The sequence below is a fragment of the Diplotaxodon limnothrissa genome, linkage group LG11 (assembly GCF_057381915.1).
Source record: "Diplotaxodon limnothrissa isolate DT_005_m linkage group LG11, D_limnothrissa_male_GT1.1, whole genome shotgun sequence".
Lineage (NCBI taxonomy): Eukaryota > Metazoa > Chordata > Actinopteri > Cichliformes > Cichlidae > Diplotaxodon > Diplotaxodon limnothrissa.
The window spans coordinates 24831998-24856454 of record NC_140606.1 but is presented as its reverse complement, the minus strand read 5'-3'; positions in this window follow the sequence as shown (position 1 = coordinate 24856454).

Genomic DNA, 24457 nt, shown 5'->3' with positions numbered 1-24457 from the left:
AAAAGAGAGTTTTGATAGGATGATATCCTGTTAAAAGTACAAAAAGTACAACCAGTGATTCAGTAGTTTGCAGAACTACTTTCAGCAGCAAGAACCTCAAGTAATTGTTTTCTCTTTGAAGTTATTCTTTACAGCATTACTTCTGTTCATTGAGGTTTGCAGACATTGGTCCCTGCACAGCTTAAGATCAGTCATGTTGAGGTCTGGACTCTGACCGGGCCATTGCAACACCTCTATTATTTTCTTTATTTAGCACTTCTGTTGTAGATTTGCTGCTGTGCTTGGGATTATGTCCTGTTCTTTCTCCTGGCAACCCTTCAAAACAAGCCATATTTCTTCAGCTTTTTTCTAATTGTACTGTCATCAACTTTAACATTTAAAATGCCCACTAAGGCCTGTAGAGTCTGAGAGGTAGCTCTTGGGTTTTTGGTTTTATGTAATATCTCTGAGCATTGCAGAGTGTGATCTTGGGGTGAATTTGCTGTGACGTCCACTCCCAGAGAGATTGTAGCACTGTGTTAACACACACCTGAATGCTCCAGACCAGCAAACTGCTAAAACTTCTGCTTTTGTAGAGGTGCTCACACTTGCTGATGATCACTTAATCAAGCTGATTTGATTAGCACCTCCTGGCTGCTACCTACCCTGTTAATTCTCATGTAAACACTAAGGGTGTAGTTAGTTTTTCATAGCGCTGCATAGAGGCCAGTGAAAACTTTCTTTTTCACATGCCTGTGTGACACAACACCTTCTGATGCTGGTTTTACTAAATATTTTGACCAAACTGAAGACCTTATATGTACTTTATATTTTCATTTTTTTTTTTTTACAAAATGTAATTTAATTACTACATAATAGATTTTTATTTCAGGTTTTCCACACTTAAACTTTACATATTTTTTTTTAGGTGGTAACCTTAACCTCGCTCAGTGATAAGCTGATATCAAAGTGCTTTGATACTTTACAAATACAAATAATAGTACTGGTACAACAATGTTATTGAGAAAAACTACCCAAAGGATCATAGTAAAGGTAGCTGTTCTGCAGAGATACGCATATCAGACATGTATCACTTAATACATACACACATAGGATATATTCATACTGGCTCACTTGGACACATATGGACTTTATATACTTTTATTTGATAGTTAAGTAGTTTAAAATGTATGGAATGTGTGTATTTCACAAGGCTTCTGGTTTAAATCGTATTGATGCATCCTTAGGCTTTTTAGCATAAGATTTGAATCTTCTGTAGACCGACCTTATTTAAAATTTTTACCGCCAACAGTAACTGTCAGACAGATATAGTGCAGTAGAGATACAAACTTACATTTCAAGTACTAGCACAAGTGCAAAATGTAAATAGCGCATACACTTAAATGAATGTACTCTTTGCAGTTTCTGTCCAGCACTGAATAATGCACTCCCTCCACTCTTTCTCACGGACAAGACAAAACTCTAGAGTTCAAGAAGAGAATAAATCACCACCTGTCAGATCTGTCAAAACTTTTTTTTTTCTTTTTTAGCAACAAAGTTCAGTTATACAGCCAATCTAGAGACCGTTACACAGAGAAAAAAACAACAAGAAAAGAAACAACAGCTTTGTGTTCACAGCACAGATTGTTAAGATAATCAGATTTCTCAAGAACTGACTTTCAGTATTAAAAACACACACAACAGATTCAAATGAGCTGTCAAACTAGTTTACAACAAGAAAAAATGATTTTGTTCATACAAGCTCTGACAACACCGAGTGAGCAGACACTTTCACATCACACCCACAGACTCACACTGTGGGGAAATGCTGTTTGAAAACCAGAAGGTGACAGTTCGTAAGGTATAGACCAGTATGGTATGTTTGCAAACCACATTTTCACCCTTTTTTTTCTCCCCTGTTAAAATAAAATAAAAAAAACCCCCCAAAATACTGCAACACCTGCAGACAGGACTGTGACATGATCATTACACAAATGTTCAACAGAAATGACTGGGAGAGATATAGGAGGACTGTTGTTATTACTACAGCCTGCCTACACACTTACAGAAAACAGTCCTGGGTTTTTGAACATGTTGTATGATATGGAGATAAGCAGGCACCTAATTCATAAGAACAAAACCTCGAGTAACAGTCCAGTCAAGTTTACGGTTTCACAATCAGGCTGCTGTCATGCAGGAACACTCCAGCCTTCCTCTCTACTCACAAAACCTCTAACACTGTACAAGTCTCAAAACCCGGCAGCAGAACAGGAAACAGGAGTACATGCTTTAGTTGTGGCACATCGTGACTTCCAGTTCAGTTGAAAAACAAACAAACTAAAAACAGCTTAACAAGGTTTTTCAATTCAAGCTTGTTCTCTGTGAACGAGCAGTTCTGTTCTCAGTCTCTGCTGCTGTCAAATAAAGTTACCAAAATAAATAATACATCCTGGTTGTGTTATTTTTTTAAATTACTTTTTATTTTTGGTCTGATTGGTTTGGAGGAAGAGAAGCGAGCAAACACTTTTTCTTTTTGTGTGTCCCGTCTCATGCTGCCAAACTTCATGTTTTCATCTTTTATTTAAACAGAATTGTACTAAAAACACCTTCTTTGCAAATTTTGAACAAAACCAAGAACAAGGTGTGAGTTGTAAGGAATCTTCTTTTCTTTTTTTGTGTCCATTTCCCGTTGTGCACGGCGAAAATTTACAACAGATCATCCTACCTACCACTGATTTACATTGCATTACTTCCACGTAAGACTTGTGGTTATAAAGTTTTAAAAACTGGATTAGAGCAGATTTATGCAGTTTAAATTGGCTTGAAATAATGGAAATCAAACAACCACAGCTCAGCTCAGGATACAACATTCAATGCAGAAAAAAAACAAACATTCAATGTGTGTGATTTGTCTAGAGTAAATGTTAAATAAATAATAAAATTAACAAAAATGCAGTGTATGCCATCTTGTCATTTATTTATTTTGGCAGTTCTGGACACACAGCAACTCTAAGTCCTGCCTGAAGTTAATGCATCCACCGAGAACAATGTCACCCTGCTCTGCCAATTTATCCAAGAACCAAACAATACAAAAATTACTCAGGTTCAGTGGTCTCTCCTGCAACCAGAGCGGACAGAAGGAAATATGGTCCTCGTCATTATTTTTAACAGCCAGTTTGTGGTAAATATTCCCAATTCTCCACTGAGCGAGAGGGTGAAGTTGGCAGGACAATCGATAATTTGCAGACTGTGGAAATTGCAGATGCTGGGTCGTCCACCTGCAGCATTGTCATCTTTCCCAGTGGTGAATTTGAAGGAACCACTAAACTGGTTGTTAAAGCTAAGTGAAGTATCATATGCAACCTGCCTGAGTAGTGCCTTGTCAAAATTAATTGTACTCAATGGCAGACAATCTATACAAGCGTGGCCAGACCGAAACAATTACTGACACCAGAGTGGAACACACTTTTATTTATGCTCTGTTACATTTTTCCTTCCTGGCTAAATTCTTTTTGCCGAATAGTTACTTTATAGTTACGTTAAAAATATTTAATATGTAGGTTTTTTTCTCCTAGTAGGAGTAGGACTACACCATGATGGCCCATATATAATATGTCTGTTATTATGTAATACTGAGTTGATACTTACACTTAAAGCAATTCATCTGCCTCACATCCACGGCCAATTTAGAATCACCAAGTTACCTAACATGAATGTTTTTGGACAATAGAAGGAAGTTCAGTTTGGGGTTCTGAATCTTGCCCAAGAGCACTTCCGCATGTACACTGGGAAAGCTGGGGATTGGACGACTGTCTGCTTGGTGCCTGGTGGACAACTTGCTCTATCTCCTGTCCCAGAAAAGAATGTCTTTATAAGGACAAAGGCTCCATAGAAATGGTTTTGCAAAAAGATTTGCTTGAATAACAGTAGTTACTGGGCTTCAACCACTGGTTGGAGCAGCCAGAGTTGGATTTGTGACCAGTGGATCCACCACTGGTTTTAATTCCAGAGGCAAGACTCACATAAGTTTAATTTGTCATTAAATAGCAATAAAACACTGTGAGTTAGTATTTAAATTGATCATGAAATGACTGAAGTTTAAGTCTTACTGTCACGTGTCCTCCCCCAGAACAGCCAAAAGAGATGGTGATATTACCAAAGATGATCGATGCTGGACTGTTTGAGCTGATAATAGTGATCACAGTAACCACAATACATGTCACTGTTATCAGAATAAGGTGAATACAAGTGTGTGTGCAAGTCTGAAAGCATATAATTTGTCTGGCACCAGGATTTTATGATGATATATTAGTAACATGACAGGATTTTTATACATTAAACACATTTAGCTGAACTCAGATAGTCAAGCTGTAACTAACTCCATTTTTTTTTATCACTCAGACATCAGACATCTTTAGTCAGACCATACTGGTGAGTTCCTCTTTTCCCAGTATAGCAAGTTCAGTTCCTTTTATTAAATCCATTCTGTCTCTCAGATACAGTGGATGCAGTGATGTGTGACTGAAAGAGGTGAGCTCAGTTGATTTGGCAGGTTTAAGTTTTCTTGTTCAAATTTTGATTGTTCAGATGATTCATCTGTTTGAACAATAAAATAAATTTCAAGCCAACTTTGATGAGAACAAAGAAAACAAAACTAAGCTCTGAATTATTACACATACAGGTGCAAGATCTTTTCTACGGTGATGCAGATTGAGACTGAGGGTGTCGCACTTCAAAGAGAGATACAATCCAGCAATTATATATATGTTCTTTTTCTTGGTGATGGGAAAAGGCCCTACAGCTTCATTATCTTTTTATTTACTATCATATCATCATAGCCATTAATAATTAAGTAAACCTTAGGCTTAAGTCAGCCTCAAAAAAACATCAAACTCTTTCTGAACGCAAGTCTGTCAGAACAGTAACAGATGTGTGCTTTGTTCTGTGGTTTAAAGCAAGCATTAATAAAACATTAGGTTTAACATTACAGTAAAACTCCTCGTTTTGCAATTTTACAATGAGCCAAAAAAGAAGAGTTATAGGAACTGTTGTGATATCACTCAGAGCTGAAGGGACAGCACTTAAGGGGTTTTTGTGGGCAGTGGTGGTGCACTGTATGTGGAAGTGGGGGTGTGAGTTGTCATCTCAATAAATGAGGCTTCTTTTTTTGGGTGAACACATTTGGTGCATTGTGAAATGAAAAATACAACAAAGAAGGCCGAGGAGCTAGAAAATAAATATATGTGACAAAAATGGGACAACATTCCTCTCCCATGAGCCCAGCAGCTGGTTTCCTCAGTTCCCAAATGTTTATGGACTGTTGTTAAGAGGGGATGCTACACAGTGTAAAATCCAGCATTTTCAGGCGCTTGCATTCTGTTTGTGATATTTACATTTTACACACTGTCTTAACTTTTGTCAGAATTCAAATCATGAGCGAATGCGACTTTTTTAAAAAAGTGCTGTTGGTAAACGAAGCGATTAAACAATAAGAGTCCAGTTCTGAAAGTGGGTGCTTTCAAGACCAGCTGTCAACATAAATGATGGCTGTGAGTTTCCTCTTCTTTAGGCCAGTAATGCAGCAACACCCCAATACAACAGGGACCCCGTGTGGTGAAATGATGAACAACACTTCATCTTGGTCTTGGTCACTGAATGCCTTTAAATTGCTGTTAATATGCTGCATTAATCCCTACAAATAGGAAGATTCAGTATTGTGATCATTAAAAAGAGTTGTGCATTACTAAATCAATAACAATAGAGTAATATATCAAATCATATTGGGAGCAAAATATCAATTAACATCTGTCTTTTTTGTATATCATTGCAGATCTGCAATGCTTAGTGTTCAAATACTCAGTTTGATGTATTCTAATTTATTATGCTTTCCAAATACAGACCACACAGCTACTAGTCATGATGGAACTTTCTGAGAGCAAAATTAATTAATGAAATAAAATTTTAAAAAGTCTGCCAAAATGTTGTGAGAATTTTTGTAACTTTTAAGCAGAAATGCCCAAAGTCTCTTCCTGTGTGACTTTCTTAGAGCTATTGTAAATCTTGTTAAGGTTCAAAATTGAGGAAGGAGAGTACAAACCACCCATGGTCCAGAAGGTCTTGGTCAAACAATGATTTTAATGACTACACACGTGTGGGAAGAACACTCTGTACGCCGACAGCAAGTGATCTCCGACTTAATCAAAGCATAAACAGATATTTTATAGCATCAGGGTTTGATTTACTGACGCCCCTTCATGCGTCACAGATACATTTTATACATAGATCAGATCAACACCACAATGACTTTTAACCCAGAAGATCATCTTCTATTTTCATGGCTGGTACTTTCCGTTCTTGTCTTAAAGTGAATTGTTCCTCTTTCTTGCCGAGACATGACTAATCTCTCCTCTAAATAAATCTAACTCATGTGTGTGTGTGTGTTGACCCCACATGCTCTTTCTCAATTCACCTGTTGCACTTCTGACCTTTTACCAGACCAGAGGCTCACTGAGACTATATGTATGTCTTCTACTAAATAAATGTTTTAACCAAGAACCTCTACTTAAACCTTAATATGAAATGACCTGATATATAAGTGTTTTGTAAGCATGTATTGCAATTCCTTCTATGGCTCCAAGTCACTTGCACAATAGATTGTCCGGACATCGCGCCGAACAAAGCTTCCAACCCCCAATTAATTGACCGAGCTCCAACTCTTTAATAAGCACAGATATGCATTGTGTATAAAATAGTCATAACTGCACCTGAAATACAAGGTCAACATAATAACTGTATGCATAACATCTTAAGGCCTTCTTAAAGCTATCTGTTACATTGTTAAAGCCTCGTCTTAGCCTGCTGCTCAAAATAACTTTCACTTCTGCAAAACTCTCCAAGCCTGTTTCCTGTCCTGTTACTTTTAGCCTTTCTGAAAGACACACACTGTTCAACCCCTGAATGCAATATAAACTCCAGATTATATTATTAATGCAATGGTAATAATGATGATTATTTAACAATAGCAGTAAAATAATTTCCCTGCTCCACACTCCCTCTCTCGACCTCTGGAACACCAGAGGTCGCAATACATTGTGTCCTCGCTCAGACCCTCTCTAGCCGTCCTCTGGCTCAACCAGCTCCCATTCGAGAACACTCCATGTGTAAGCTTAGGTTTTCTCGGTCCCTCTCTGGTGGTTCAGCAGGCCTCGAGATCTCCAGGATCCTCGCCCCTCCTGTGGTCGCCGAGATCTTCTGCAAAGGAAACAAAACACCTTTTCCTGCACCTCCCTAACTTATCCTATTTGGGACTCTGTAATCAAAAGCCTGATCCTAATTATGTTCTTAACTTATTGACTTATATTTATATATATTCTTCAACGTTACTCATCCCTTTAAAACTCTTTAAGCCCTGCTTTTAGGTCCGGTTGCTCGCTCTATTTTCCCTATATGATCATCAACATCCTGTACACACAAACTGTCCACCTTTTTAACAAAAAATCATTAGAACCAGCCTATTCTACTAAAAGCTCCAAAAGAAAAACAACCACTTTAATCAATTAAGTTTAAGCATATAAGCAATTACTCCTGTATACATTTCATCATAGCTAAATGCTGCCTTGAAACAACTCCTGTGTGTTAACACTAACTTCATTTTAAAACCTCACATTTCCTATGTTATCACCTGTTTTTGGTATAGCCTTTTTATTTCATTTGCTCCCTTTAATGTAACAATACCTTCTAATTCTAATTTATCAGACTTAACCAAAATATATGCTTTCCTTCCTCTTTGGTCCTTCTTTAAGTTCAGTCAAAAAGCTAAATGAATTTGAGGCCTTTTGCCTGGAATCAATACTGTCATGTGTGTTTCTTAACTCTGTGTCTGTAAGCGTGTGCAATCCTTCAATAACTTCAATAACTCATATCAAAAAATGCAATATGTATAAAAATCATTTCTATTTACAAGCTCTCCCCTTTATCCTAAAAATACCTCCTATATAATATCTGTATGTGTAAGCCTACATTATAACCACTACTTCTAGAAATCAAAAAGAAATCAAAGCTGTTCTACTCCTTCAACCCTCACTAATTTTCCCTCTAAGAATTATTCACAGCTTTGAAAAACCGGCATTGTATCTTCTAAACAGGATTCAGTTCTGTCATGGTCCCCTTCAAAATCATTCCCTTCAAACCACCAGTCTTATCTTTGCCATCTATTTCCTGCCAAAACTGAACTCATCATACCAGAAAAGAGAAACCGCAGAATTGGTAAGGTCTGTGAAAATGGAAAAATTTACGCATCAGTAGCATCAGCAACAACAACAAATAAGTATGTACAAAAGTATAGCGGTAGCAGATCTATGCACTCTCTATGGGACTAAATGACAGATAAAGCGCTGCATTGAAGTTTCTTGAATTTGTCAAAAAACAAAACAAAACAACAACCATAAAAACCAAAACATTAAATAGTAAATAAAGAAACTTTGATTTAAGAGCTTAATATTGTAAACAGCAAATAAATATATAAAGAAATAAAAGTTTACTGCAGACAATATTTCATACCCTCAGTGAAATAACACAGCAAATGCTAGAAAACTGCCGGTGATAATGATGGTGTTCTGTACACGGCTGCACCATTACAGAAACTTTGCAAACTATATTTTAACAAAAATTACACTCACAACGCAACACCTGAGGACAGGATTGTGACTTTTATACTGAGCAATGTTCTTCACAACAGACTGCAGCTTTACAAAACTTACAAACCATACACTCCATCTTTTCATTTCATTTCTTGTATTTGATTTAAAGCTGCAGAAGTAAAGTTTCATATCATAAATAATCAAGTTAACTTTCCATTGTATTTGCCACGTAAACATTGGCATGACATACTGGTTTCTTCATTGCCCAGTGCCTTCTCTATTGATTGTGTAATTTTCTACTTTAATCTTCAACTTCTTCTTTGATGGTTTTCAAAGGAAAAATAACTTTCTGTATTCTGTGGCATTAGTGGCAGCACTCCTCTGCAGGATAAAAGGAGTTGGCTGTGTTACTTAAATCTCCTGCAGAAATACATACAATATAAACACTGCAGAATTAAAATCAGGTGCAGTTTGTTTTTGCAGTAGTGGAGATTACCATAGAAGCTTTTCACTGCATCATGGTAAAAGAAGAAGTTATTTGCATTGATAAAATGTTGGAGGCTTGCAGAAAGTAGCTCACTGTGACTGTTTGTTCTTTTTTGTCCCTGCAATACAAAAAACAAAACAAAACACTAATTCCAAATAAATTGGGACAATATGTAAATGTAAATTTATCCAAAAATATATAATATAGAAAATGTATGAAATGCTTATACTGAGAAAATGTGTACTTTTATTTCATTTTAACAACGTGCCTAAAAAAGGTTGGGACAGGGCCATTTTTACCGCTCAGTAGCGCCCCCTCTTCTTTGAACAGCAGTCAGTAAACAACTGGCAACTGAGGAGACCAGCTGCTGGACTTCTGTGAGAGGGATGTTGTCCCATTCATGTCTGAAAAAGAATTCTTGGGTCTTCTTTTGTGGTAGTTTTCTTTCCATGATGTACAAAACGTTTTCAGCTGCCTAAAGGATGCAGGCAGACGAGATAAACTCTCAGACTCTTCTACTACAGTTTTTGTTTTAAAAGTTGCAGTATGCAGTTTAGCATTGTCTTGCTGAAATCTGCAAGGCCTTCTCGGCGTTACACAGAACAGTTCCACTTCCCCTTAGTCCATTATAAATGAGCACTGGCCCAGAGAAGATGATGATGTTTTTGGGTCATGCTCACATATGACTTTCTTCTTTGCAATGATAACCTACATTTCTACAGACAACAACTTCTAGAAATGTTGTGTGAGAATCATCCTTGTTTTTAATGCAGTGCTGCCTGAGAGTCTGAAGATCATAGACATGGGTCAATCCTGATCATCAGCTTTGTTGTTTTGTACAGAGTTTTCTTCAGATTGTCTGAATCTTTTGATATTATATAGACCACATAATGCAAAGTCTTCATAATTCAACATTGAGGAAGAATTTTCTGTAATTGCTCCAAAATTCATTAAACAATTTGTTGCAGACTGGAGAAACAGCACATGTCTGCTTTTGGGTCGTAAATAATGCCAAACATATTCTTTTGTAATTTCGAGATTTGAGTCTGTGTGGAGGGTGTTTTATGCACTGTTTCTAAAAACATTTATATAATAATCTAATAGTTATGAATCCATGGGTTGTTTGCTAAAATATCCGGAGGTTATTCAGTTCAGTTCAATTCAATTTTATTTATATAGCGCCAAATCACAACAGCAGTCACCTCAAGGCACTTTATATTGTAAGGTAGATCGTACGATAATACATACAGAGAAAAAACAACAATCGTATGACCCCCTATGACCAAGCACTATGGTGACAGTGGGAAGGAAAAATTCCCTTTTAACTCCTTTTAATTTCTTTTATTTAAAAGAATAAAATAAATATTTAGTCAAAAGTCTTTGTTGGTTTAACTTTTATCAGTGGGTGTTTTTTAGTCATTGCTGGACTAAAACTAGTTAAGAAAAATATAGTAAAGTAATGATAGGATGTATACAACTTAACTGCAAATTCCATTAATGTACATTTTTCACTGTCTTTCCAACACTGAGTAATGCACAGCCCCCATGCTATCTCATTCACAGGGAAAAACTCAAAAAATCACAACCTGTCAGATCTGTCCAAACTTTAGCAACAGAGTTTTTTTTCTGCCAATCTAGAGACAGCTACATAGAAAACACAACTCTGTTCTCACAACACAGGTTATAAAGATAATCAAATTTCTTAAGAACTGACTTTCAGTATGAAAACGCACACAACAAATTCAGCTCAAATGAGCCTTCGAAATTACTTTGCAACAAGAAAAACTGATTTTGTTCACACATGCTCTGACAGCACTGAGCGAGCAGACACTTTCACACCCACAGACTGACACTGTGAGGAAATGCTGTCTGAAAACCAGCAGGTGACAGTTTGTCAGGTACAGACCAGCGTGGTATGTTTGCAAACCACATTTTAACCCTTTTTTTCATACAGTAAAAAACACTACAACACCTGCAGGCGGGATTTTCACATAATCTTTAAGTAATGTTTTGAATTAAAATACTGTGGGAGATAAAAGAGTACAGCTTTTGTTACGACTACAGCCTGCGCCATGTCATGGAAAACTACCTGCAACCAAAAACACTCCTTGATCCAACATATCTAACAGTATAGAAGCAAGCAACAATCAAGTCAAAGAGAAAACCTTTAAACAGAATAAACGTCCAGCAAATTTCACTTTCACAACCACAATCTAGTCCTGTATTACATGTTTTGTGTGTGTTTAAGGCTGTTGTTACGTTTGAGGATTTAGAAAAGAAGAAAGAAAAAAATGAGCACCAACCAAACAGTCTACTTGCAATTACTATTCAAGTCTCAAAACTTTGCAACCAAATTGAAACTGGCTGTCATGACTGGAGAAGAAAATAAAGGACCCACCGACATAGACAGGAATAAGACTCAAGTGTAACAGAGCTAACAGATTAAATAACAGAGTCTGTCTTAAAACATGATCACTTTCCCAGGTGATGGAGTCGGGGGGCGGGGTGCTGTCTCAAAATCTCAAAAGATTAGAAGAGCTCATTTTGAATTTAAGTGAATTTCTGCGCAAACAGTATAAATACAACATGTGTCTTGGTTTAGTTCAGAACACACCGCAACAGTAATGGGAAAATTGTCCAGAAGACGGTCATCAAGACCCTCCACAAAGGTGGTAAGGTCATAGCTAAAGAGGCTGTTTGCAGAGCGCTGTACCAAAATATACTGTCTTTTAGGTACATTGGAAGTATTTTAATTAGTTCTTGGAAAGGTGACAGTGATGTCTGTTGTTTGAAACAATTGTCAAGAAAAGTTGAGTGAAGAACTTGCGAGAGGTTCATAAAGATTGAATTGAGGCTGGTGTTAGTGCATCGAGAGTCACCACACACAGACATCTTCAGGAAAGTCATGTTAACCAGTAATGCTGAGCAAGGGACAATGTGACAAGCCTCACCTGGCTGAGGAGAAGAACTGAACTGGTCCTCAGTGATCCAGTCTTCTTTTCAGATGAAAAGAAATTTTGCATTTAATTTGGAAATCAAATTTTAGAGTCTGAATGAAGAGCAGAGAGTCACAGAATCCAAGTGTTTGAAGTCCAGTGTGAAGTTTCCACAGTCTGTGATGATTTTGGGTGCCATGTGATCTGCTGATGTGTCTAAAGTGAATACACAGTCAACACAGCCAACTACCAGGACACTTACTTCATGGCTTTACCTGCTTTATGAAGATGCTGATTTCCTTTCTCCAGCAGGACGCAGCATCCAACATACATGAACTGAACCCCACAGAGAAGCTGCGACATGTTATCAAGAGGAAGATGAGAAACACCCGACTCCGAATTACAGTTGAGCGTAAGGCCTCTGTCAGAACACCCAGTGCCTCATGCTGATCATCTTCATGCTATGGCACACTGATGAAGTAGTGGTGAGCATATAAATAAATAAACTTTTCACAAGTTGGACACTTCTGTATTGTAAACAAGTTTTTGTGGAACTTGTTCTAAAGATTTGAGACACTGTTTCCTGATTTTAATGAAGCCATAATCATCAAAAAGGGGTTTAATTATTCCACTTTGGATCTAATGCCTATAGATTATATGCATCTAAAGTTTGGCTTTTTAAATTAAATTGTGGAAAAATTAAGTTTTATATATAAAACTTGATAATTACAAACAGAACTATTACACATCACAATCTGTTGAACACTTATTTTCTTATTTCCTTCCATCCCATCAAATAAAAAACACAAATAAAAACCAAAATCTCCAATTAAAGATTTATTTATTCTTTTACTTCTAAATTCTCTTTTGGTTGTGTTGTTTTAATTTAATTTTAATTTTGCTTTGTTCTTTGTTTGGTTTGGACAAAGAGGAACTCTGTGTGCTTACTCACACTTTGTCATTGTGGTTCTCTTTGCCAACACTTTTTCTCGGTGTTTGCCACATGTTGTATCAATTTGAGTCTCCTGCTGCCAGACTTTGTGTTAACACCAAAGTGGACCAAATCAGGAACACTGTGATTCCTAAGACGTCTTCTTTTTTGTCCGCTGCCTGTTGTGCACAATGAAAATTTGCAACAGAATATCCCACCTGCTGTTCACGCTTATTTACATTTCATTACACACAGGTAAGACTCTTATGTTTGTACTTATTTTCTGCACAGTATATTCTAGAATAAATGTTATTAGAATTAACGTTATTACTAAAATAATAGTGGAAAAAAGCAGCTTTTTTAGCCCTAACTTTTTGCCACCATGTCACAATTTAATTTTGGCAGTTCTGGGTGCAAAACAACTCAAAGCCTCGGCTGAAGTGTCTGCATTTATTGGAAATGATGTCACCATGCCCTGCCAATTAAACCATCAGCCAGAGAATACAAATATTACTCAGGTTCAGTGGACTCTCCTGCAACCAGAGCAAGAGGGAGTCCCCCTTATTGTTTATAACAGTCAGCTTGGGTTGAATATTCCCAATTCTCCACTGAGCCAGAGGGTGAAGTTGGCAGGACAATCGCTGATTATTAAGGCTGTGGAAATGGAAGACGCGGGGTTGTACACCTGCAGCATTTCTGCCTTTCCCAGTGGTAAATTTGAAAGAATCACCAAACTTGTTGTTGAAGGTAAGTAAAGTTATCTGATCTGCTTGATTCAGAAACACTAAATTAATATTTTTAAAGAACCCTCAACATTTGCTAAAGTTATACTTTTGACTTTTGCTAATTCCCATGCATTTGGAAAGGATGCATTTGGACTATGGGATTGTAATCTTACTGTGAGGCGACTGTGCTAACCTCGTCACATCCGTGCAAATATTTAGGAACAAAGGCTGCATGGAAATAGTTCAACAACATGATTTGTTTGAAAAACAGTTACTCTCATAGGTTTGAATTATTAAATAGGAACATCAGAACTATTACCTTACATCATGTGTCTGAGGTTATAATCTTATTGTTGTGTTTCTCCCATAACGATACCAAGGTGAGATGGCGAGATTACCAAAACTGATCGCTTTTGGAGTATTCTTGCTGATAAATGGGGCCATGATAGCCACGACTTATTTCATAATAAGAAGAATAAGGTTTGTACAAGTGTGTGTGTGTGTCTGTCTGTGTCTGTGAGCTGTTAGAAAGCATATTTCTACCAGGACCAAAAATGTGTCATTATTAAATATTACTGAGCAACGTTTGTCAGCAAGTCAATATTTATAGCTGAGAAAATTCACTGCTGAAATCAGGTGTTTATACTGTAACCAATCATAAAACTCCAGGATGAGGATTTTATCATGACATATTAGTATCACAACAGCATTTTTTAAATGTATTTACTAAACATTTACAGTTGAAATCAGATACTGAAACCATAGCCAATCACAAATCTCTATTTTTATCACTCAGACGTAACGTTGTCTTTGAGCATCGGGTCTACACAGGTGAGTTCTACTTCTCTGAATTTCTAATACAGAGCAGCAATTTATTTTATGGCTTTAGTCTCGTTTCATTTCGTTTTAATAAAACGATTCTGTCTTTCAGATACAGTTGAAACAGTGATGTTAGACTGAAAGAGGTGAGCTCACAGCTGGTTTAATTTAAGATTTCTAGCTCATTTTTTTTTTCAAATTTAGTTACTTTGACAAAAACAAATTTGAAATCAACCTGATGAAAACAAAGAGAATAAAAGCAAGTACTGAACTGTTACACGTGCAGGTACAAGATCTTTTCTGCAGTGATGTCGAGTTCAAACCATCCTGAAATGTACCTCATCCTCCGCTGACAAGCATAAAGAGACTCAGGATGTTACGCTTCAAATGAAGATACTCTTTTACATTACTCATTACAACAGTTACATCTTCATAGCAATGGATACATAAAGTAAAGCCTACAAGATGCTACTGGTCTATATTTCCCTTAAAGCTTTTTTTTTTTCTTGTCTCAATGCATGCCTGCCGAAAGGGTAGTAAATGCATGCTTGGTTCGGTGGTTTAGAGCAAACATTGGCCAATCTTTGCATTACAGCAAAGTTTTTCAATTTACAATTTCACAATTTGCCTAAAGAGAGGAAGTCACAGGAAGTACTCCTGCATTGCACATTCCCAGAAGGGACACCACTTAAAGGTGTTTTGGGGCAGCAGTGGCCCAAAATGTGGAAGGTTTAATGGGTGTTAGAGTTGTCACTGCAATATATGATTGGCCACCACGGCGCTCCATATATTTGCCTGGTTTGTTTCTCCTGATGGTGTACCTCTGTGAAAGGTATTGAGGGCTATTTGCAATCAAAAGTTTTAGTTGAGTCTTTTGGCTGTTGGTTCCAAAATCAATTGTTGGCTGTGAATATTTCTTCCATGAGCCAGTAGAAGCTTGTTCTGCTACTGGCTCATGCAGATTGCAGAACAAGCTTCAGCGCAATGGGGACCTCATGTGCTCAATTGATGTAATGCAATTAGCCTTTAAATTTGGAAGTGTTCAAATCAAACTTGAAGACCTCCCTATCTTCATATATGTATGTGTATATATATACACACACACACACACACACACACACACACACACACACACACACACACACACACACACACACACACACACACACACACACACACACACATGGTTGTTAGACATTTGCATATAATGAGTATGCTTGTGTATAAATGAATGTCTTGTAATCTTTTTTACCTCATTTATTATAATTTCTCTTTTTATTTTGACTACTTTGGCCGACATTTGATGTCTTTTAAACGTGCTATACAAATAAAAACTTAACTTGACTTGACTGTTAAATTGCTGCACAACATCATTTGTATCATTTGTGTCATTTTCAAAACAGTTGAGGCTTTTTCATAACAGAATCATCTCTGCAAAAGACACACAAAAAAAATTGAAACCTTTTTCATACATGTCAAAGCAAAGTCAGTCAATCCCTTCAACTCTGCAACCAATCAGTACAAACCGTGTCACCACTAGTTTAAAGACAGACACAAAATCAAACTTTATGGCGTCTGGAAAATTGCCTGCAAAATATGTGTGCCTAGTGTAAAGTAAATAGCATTCAGACATGACAATAAAGTGTGTTTACACAATATCACTGATGAAACTGTACATGGGAAACTATCTTCTTTTTCTTTCAGCTGCTTCATTTCAGGGATATACACAGCTGATCCTCTTACTCCATCTGACTCTATTCCCAGCATCCTCCTCTGTCTCACCAACCCTCTGCATGTCCTTCTTCACATCTTCTATGTGGTCTTCTTCTTTTCTTCCTGCCTGGCAGCTCCATCTTTGGCATACTCTGTCCAGTACATCCACTATCCCTCCTCTGCACACACCCAAACCATCTCAGCCTTGCCTCTCTAACTTTACCTCTAAAACTGTCAACCTGAACTGTCCCTCTGATATATTCATTTGTAATCTTGTTCATCCTGCTCACTCCCAATGAAAATGTCAGCATCTCCAGCTCTGCCTCCTGTCTTTTTGTCAATGCAGTCTTCAAACCATAAATCATAAATCACACTTCACTCTTGTTGCTGTCCTCCTGTCACAAATCCCCCGGACTCTCATCTCCAACCACTCAACCCTTCCTCCAATCTCTTCTTCACGTATCTTGTGCACTATTCTTACATTTTTATCATTTCAGTTCCCTCACTTTCATTCACATACATGTATTCTCTTCATGTCTCCTGCTCTCTTTCATCTGCTCCTGCTCTAGCTCTAGCTGGCAACACTTCCATACCACTCAGAGCCTGTTTAGACTCCTCCCCAAACTCTGTGCAACGTTTAACCAACAATTTTATCCTATAATTACTCTCGTCCTCTTCTTGGTTTCCAAAGTGATCCTACACACACTACCATTCGATGCTGTCTAGCTTCATTCTCCCCTGACACCACTTTGCTATCGCTTTTAGATTGCACCTTGTTCCACTTTTATGTTCCTCCCTTTTCTTCACCACATCCATTTCCTTTCTTTATGCAAAATACACCACCATCTGTCCATCCCAATTCCTCCTCCTTAAAATAATGCCTGTCCAACACTTTCTCATCACCTCTGTTCAGTTCACTGACATGTCCACTGAAGTCTGTCCCAGTCACCACTCTCTCCCCTCTGGGAATACTCTGCACCACTTCATTCATCTTACTCCAGACTTCCCCTCTCTCATCTAACTTGCATCCAGCTTTTGGGGCATATATACAGACAAGATTCCACATCTCATGTTTGATTTCCAGCTTCAAAATTTTAATGACTCAGCAAGGTGACACCCAGCGAGCATGTTGGTCATGAAGGATGTCACAGATGATGCTTTGTTCTCTCTTGTTCCCCAAGAGTTTTCAGATATCTTGTGTTTATCAGGGTGGTGCTTCCTGAACTCATAATTATGGGAGTGCATTTCCTTGAACAATTACAGAAGCAATCCGGTTGAAGTGAAAATGTTTCAAGGCAAAACGTACATCAGGAGCATTTAGACAGATGTCATATAAGCTTGCAGTTAATGCAAACAGAAGAACAGAAAAATCATTGGTGAAGTTTTCTGTATAAATCAAATCCTGAAGTTACTGATGCTACTGCAATTTAATCCTATAACAGCACCAGCCAGAACCAATTATAAGAGGTGCAATAGATCCATGCTTTCTTCTTATGACAACTTCTGACCCACCATCTCAATGCCACAGCAGAACTCAAGACTCATCATTTCCTCACTTGTTCAACTTTGGTGAATATATAAACTGTAGCTTTAGTTTCTGTTCTCAGCTGACGGGAGTGGCACCCGGTGTGGTCTTGTGTTGTGTGTTTCAGTGTACCTTGGTTGTAATGAGTGTTTATTAGTGTTACTTTTGCCTTCAGCTGAAGCAGTGTTGCTAATCTCATCTGAGTTTACTTGTAGTTTCCTGCATTGCAATGCACTGACTAAATCATGCAAAACACATCTATAATTTTCTTTAAAGCTACACTAGAAGTTGACTTATCTGTCCATCCTTTTGGTGAAATCTCATTAATCTCATCTAATTTGCAATTATATTTAGCATAGACAATTGTGGCATTTAAATGTATGAAACTTTGTCAGAAATAGTGAAATATCTCGGCAACTACTGGAAGATTTAAGGTCACTGTTAACACATTTTTGTTAATTCTCAGTTTCCCCCTGTTTCTAATCTAGCTTTGCTCATTTCATCTTTATTAGTTTCAGTGCTCATTTTTATTTTTATTGTAGTGTGTGGGGGGGATGGTATGTTACATAAACTTTACAAACTTACACTTGCTGGATATATTAGTCAAACTAACCCATGTGCTGCTTTCTGAAATATCTTATAAAAATTAAACTAGTGTGGTGGAAAAACACACTGCTTTTTAAAAATAAATTGTGTGAAATCTGTTTGATATATAATCATATATACTTTTAATGATCTAACAGTATACAATCAAATAACTAACAAGAATAATTGTCAGAGAAATATAATGGAAAATCTTATGTATCAGCATACTTCAATAAAAGTACTACTTTGAGTTTCTGTCCAGCACTGAAGAGCTTACTGCACCAATACTTTCACAAAGACATGACAAAACTCTACAGTTCAAGGAAATTCAGTTATTATTAATAGAAATAGTAATAAAAACCAAACAGAAACATCTCGCACACTTTCACAGCACAGATTGCAAATGTAATAAAGTACTGACTTTCATTATGACATATGAAGAAAAGAAAATGCTCTGACAGCAGCGAGTGAGCAGACACTTTCACAACCACAGACTGACACTGTGAAAAAATGTTTGAAAACTGACAGGTGAGTGAGACAGTTCATCAGGCTTAGAGCAGTATGGTAAGTTTGTAACCACGTTTGGTTTTTGTACCGTAAAAAATGCTGCAACACGCACAAACAGGACTGTGATAGTGTCGCTACCCAATGTTCTACACAAGAGAGTCAAAGGTGACAAAATACTGAGAGAGATAAAAGACTACAATTGTTTTTTTTACTACAGCCTGTGCAAAGTCACAGAAAACTACCTACAACTCTAAGAAAACAATCAGGTAATCAGATGATCCCAGGTAAGTGAATAAATGCCAGGAGAGTTGTTGGCTGGGAAAGATTTTCCTTACAGATGGAGTGATGGAGAGCAGGCAGGATGAATCTGTTCAGAGGAAACCTGAGCACTGAATGGCCCCCGGGTCACATCTGGCCCATTGCTGTGTCTGAACAGCTTTTTGAAGGTCAATGGCATGTTAGAATTCAAAACAAACAACATATATCATGCAATTTGTCCCATTTTAACCACCAAATACTTTTTGATGGCTTATGTTTCTATGGAAAGACCAGCTTCCTTATTTCCCGTAAAATGGCAACAAACAGTAAAATATTTCTGCTTTCTCAGGTTTATAATTGCTCATTACATAAATTTGGATTACATACTCCATTACTGGATATGAGCTGTGTGTTAAGAAATTCAGTAAAATATTTAGATGGAATGATTTTTTTAAAAATAATATAACATTAGGAATATTGCTATTTTGTCACATGAAAACAGCTGGTAATAATCCCTGATTAGTGTGTGAAGCTTCTTTCCAGACATCTAAACTAAGACTTTAAGAAGGACACACAGTCGAGACTATAGCCGACACAGGAACATAAGCTGTCAAAGTAAAGCAGGAAATAGAAATTGCTGACTTGACACTGACAGAAAAGTAAACAAATACAGTGACGGAGACCAGACAGAGAAACAAACATGGAGACAAAAGATCAAGACAGACTTGATACAAAAGGGAACTAACCAGACGAAGGAACAAAGAACTAGAAACATAAATAACTAAAGTAGGAAGCAGAGGGGAAAAATACCAAAAACCAAAGGACTAAGCAATAAAGAACTAAAATATAATCATATAATAGAACGAATAAAAGGAATGAATAAAAAACCTACATAAAGTCAAGACACTGGGTCCAAACCCAAGGAGCCTAACACAGCAAAGTAAAAATTACTACATCAGTAATGGAAAGAGAATTTTAAAGATACGTGTGGATTTTCCACACCGTCGTTCCTTACGCACAATCCAGGGCTTCTACATTAGGGACTGTAAGACTGTAAACCATCTTTACCCTGAGATATGAACACAAAGAAACTTGCAAAATAAGTATTTGAGAAACAGTCACAATGTAGCCTGACCCAAAACCTGATTATGAACTTTTCATCATAGTCACAAAGATGTGCTTTTGGCTTTTAATTTTTAGGGTATTTAAAACTTCGGACAGCAAATGTTTACTGTAAACTGGTTTGTCATTGCTCACTTCAGATAGTCTGGCAATTTTTGCATAATGTAAATGTTTCCAATTTACTTTCACTGTGACTGACTTCCTGTATGAGAAACATGTGACAACTGTGACAGTAACTTTAAGCTAGCAGCACAAAGATGGGTTCATACCTTTGCGAATGAATTTGTTACGCAGTGTTAACGTTATATTTGAAGTGCTTATTCCAGATCTGGAGTATTACTGTGTGTGATCATCCATTTGAATGAATGATAACAAATCTCATGACAATCTAATAGGCATTGAGGGCCCATTCTAACCCCCATCTTTGAGGCTAATTACTGAATGATTCTACCATCTATGATCTGATAAAGCTCAAACTGGGTGATGAGGAAGTAGAACTTCTCTTTGACTCTTTCTCTTTGCAAATACTTCTTCCTTTTCTTGGTTTGCCACATATTCCCATAATGTGAGATCTGTTTCTTTCTGACAGACTCTGTTTACTTGAAAGTGGACAAAATCAGCAACACTATGCAATTTGCAAGTCATCTTCTTTTTGTCATAGTTTGTTTGATCTTTATTATTTATTTATGTATTTATTTCTTTTTTACTTTTAAGTTATTACAATCAGAACAGACTGGACTGGATAGGAAAGGGAAAGACAAAGACGAGAAGTTGAGAAGAGGCTCATTTAGAAAAGAAAATAGTGCACAGTGTGTGTCTAGACTGAATATTTAATATGTAAATATTTCATGTGTGTCTTTTCCATCTGGCGCATATATATATATATATATATATATATATATATATATATATATATATATATATATATATATATATATATATATATATATATATATATATATATATATGTGTGTGTGTGTGTGTGTGTGTGTGTGTATATATATATATATATATATACAGTATATATATATAAAATATAATGTGTATATATATATATATATACACATTATATTTTATATATATATACTGTATATATATATAAAATATAATGTATGGTGTGTGTGTGTGTATACATATCTATCGATCTATCGATCTATAGATATATATTATGTATAGTGTGTGTGTGTGCATTGAATGTCTTGTTGTTTATTTCTTGTAACTTTTATTTTATAAACCTGCTTTTGCAGTGCTGATGGTTATATAGAAATACACCATAATGAACCATGTAAACCATAATAAACTTGTGATACTAAGTAAAAATCTGATTGTTGCTTTTTTTTTTAACTACTGTGGTGTTGCAGACATAACCACACGATGTTAACTTGTCACTTCAACATTTTGGACAGGTGACGATCATGGTGACATTGTAGGATCAAGGGATCAGAAATGAGCTTGAATCATAGTAATTACTACGTGCAACTCCACTTGTGTTAGTATATAAAGGCTTCAAAGAAATATTTCCACAAACAGATTTGCTAGAAAAATAGTGGTTACAGATCATAAATCCAGTTCTCTGAGGATGCATGTAACCCCCAGTGGGCTTCAACAACTGGTTTGAGTGCGCAGAGTGAGGGACATCCCATCCACCCTTTAGCTCCGCACCTGATTGTACATCCAGTAAGAGAGTGTTTTAAATTTTTTATTAAGTGATCAACACTGTGAGCTTATATTACAATTTATATTCAAATTTGTCTTATTGTTGTTCTTCTTCCCCCCTAACAAGGTGAACATTCAATATAAGACTTACCAAGGCAAGCTAGTGAGCTCAGCATGGGTGATTACCAGACATGGGCAGTAACGCATTACTTGTAACGCGTTACTGTAATCTAATTACTTTTTTCAAGTAACGAGTAAAGTAAGGGATTACTATTGCAAAAACGGTAATTAGATTACCGTTACTTTCCCGTAGGAACGCTGCGTTACTTCGTTACTAAAACCGTGATTTTTTTTGCGAGAATGTCTCATGACAGTGACGTAAGTGAGTGCGAAGTTCGTCACAACAGATCAACAATGGATCACATATCGATTGTGGGAGAGAGTATGAGCGTGCAGCATTTAAAGCGTGGAAGTACTGACCTTACTTTGAGTTTGATTCCTTAAAAAGTGACAAAAACATTAGCGTCCGTTGTGCGTGGGAAGAAAACTTCTTTTTACAGCGAAAAAAAACCCCTAAACTTCCAAGCAAGCACCGAGTGCACTACGACGTAATGGGAAACTCACAGAGAAACTCGCGGATTCTTCAACTGACCGCGGCACACCTGCACCAGGGTAAACCTCCGCCTACCCCACTCCTGCTTTACAGGTGAAAATAGAGCAACAGGACCGCTAGTCTTTCATGTTATTTATTTTCTGCTGTGTTTTACTTGCATCTATTTGAAAGAGTGAGTGTAAACACAAAAAATATTTTATTTTATGTGCTGGAATGTGTAGAAAATAGGTTTAAATGTTAAACTAATTTATTCAACTCAGAGAATGTTGCATATAATTAAATTTTTGCTTGATGCAAAAAGTTAAAAGATTAAAACTAATAAAACAAGTTAAAAAAAAAAAGAGACTTTTCCATTTGATTACATTTTGTATGATGGATTATGTAGAAAAAGTAGAATTGGGCTGAAAGCTCTATCGCTTTATCACCTCTTCAGGTTGTAAATCGTGTTTTTAAAAAGTAACTAAGTAACTAAGTAATTAATTACTTTTGAAAATAAGTAATCAGTAAAGTAACTGGATTACTTTTTGGGGGGAAGTAATCAGTAATTAGTTACTGATTACTTTTTTCAAATTACTTGACCAACACCGGTGATTACTGCTGAACTACTTGGGCTGATAGTTGGTACCAGCCACAATGCTTGTCATTATCATCAGAAAAAGGCACGACAAGGATCTTATCATGATACCTTATTAATAACTATGCCACATTTAAGTTACTTAAAGTCAGCTCATCTTCACCTTGTCTACATGCCTAAATACACTGATTTGGTGTCACATGATGGGCTGATTAGATAGTTGTATTAACAGATATAAACAGTTCCACCTAACAAAATGCACTTTCCCCACCACACAACCAGACTCAAACGTTTTTTGTGATAAGTTGGATTACAGTAAAGGGCCAGACTGTAAGCTGTATATAAAAAATTTAATTAACATTTCTTTTAAATTTAAGAAACATGAAACATTTAAAATGAGAGAGGAAGACAAGTACAGAAGAGACGAAAATGACTAAGAAAACCCTAATTCCTTCTGTAACACCCATGTTTGCTTGTTGTTCGTCCTCCTTGTTTCTTATTACACATCACAACATAGCTCATGAATGGGTGTCCCTGTGACGCATTCTCAGTAGTACATTCATCATGTGTCTTCACTTCTAGTGGGAAAATATTGCTGGGTTTACTTATTCACGTCTTGGTAATCTGATATGGAATGACTTTCATAACGCACTCCTTAAACTGCCTTGTCTTATCTTTGACATCAGTTTCCTGTCAAGACAGAGCTCATCATAGCAGAAAAGGAAAACCACAGAATTAGTTTGGTGAAAATGGAAAGGTTTAAACTGCAACTGTATCAAGATCAACAACCACAAATAACCATGTGCAGAATTAACAGAAGTCTACTGGAGAACATTATCTCTAAAGCATTACATCGATGCAATCGAATTTCACAACTTTCAAATATCACACAATGAAAATAAATATAAACATTTGATATAAGATTTTATGGAAAAAAAAGTTTACACTTGTTTTGACAGCACAGAGTGAATCTGGAGACGTCACATGTGTACACATCTTGTGTTCAACATTTTCACACCCACAACCAAATAACGCTGACAGGAAATGCTAGAAAGTAGCATTCGATAGTCAAGGTGTTGAGCTCAGTTTTCCACCACGACAGACACTTTTGCAAACCAGTTTTTGTCACAAACTATGCTCACGACGCAACACCTGCGTACGGGGTTGTGACAGTAATATTGAGTAATATTTTTCACAGACCCAAGCAGACAGGACACTGGGCAGAGTACAGCACCTCAACTTTAACTATAAGTTATGAAGCTGGATAACATACAGTGCTGATCTTTACAATTATTGATTTTGGTTTATGCCTGCTGTAATAAACTCTGATAATATGAATAAATTCAATAAAGGCAACAGGCAGTGCAGTTGATTTTACTGGAGAACTT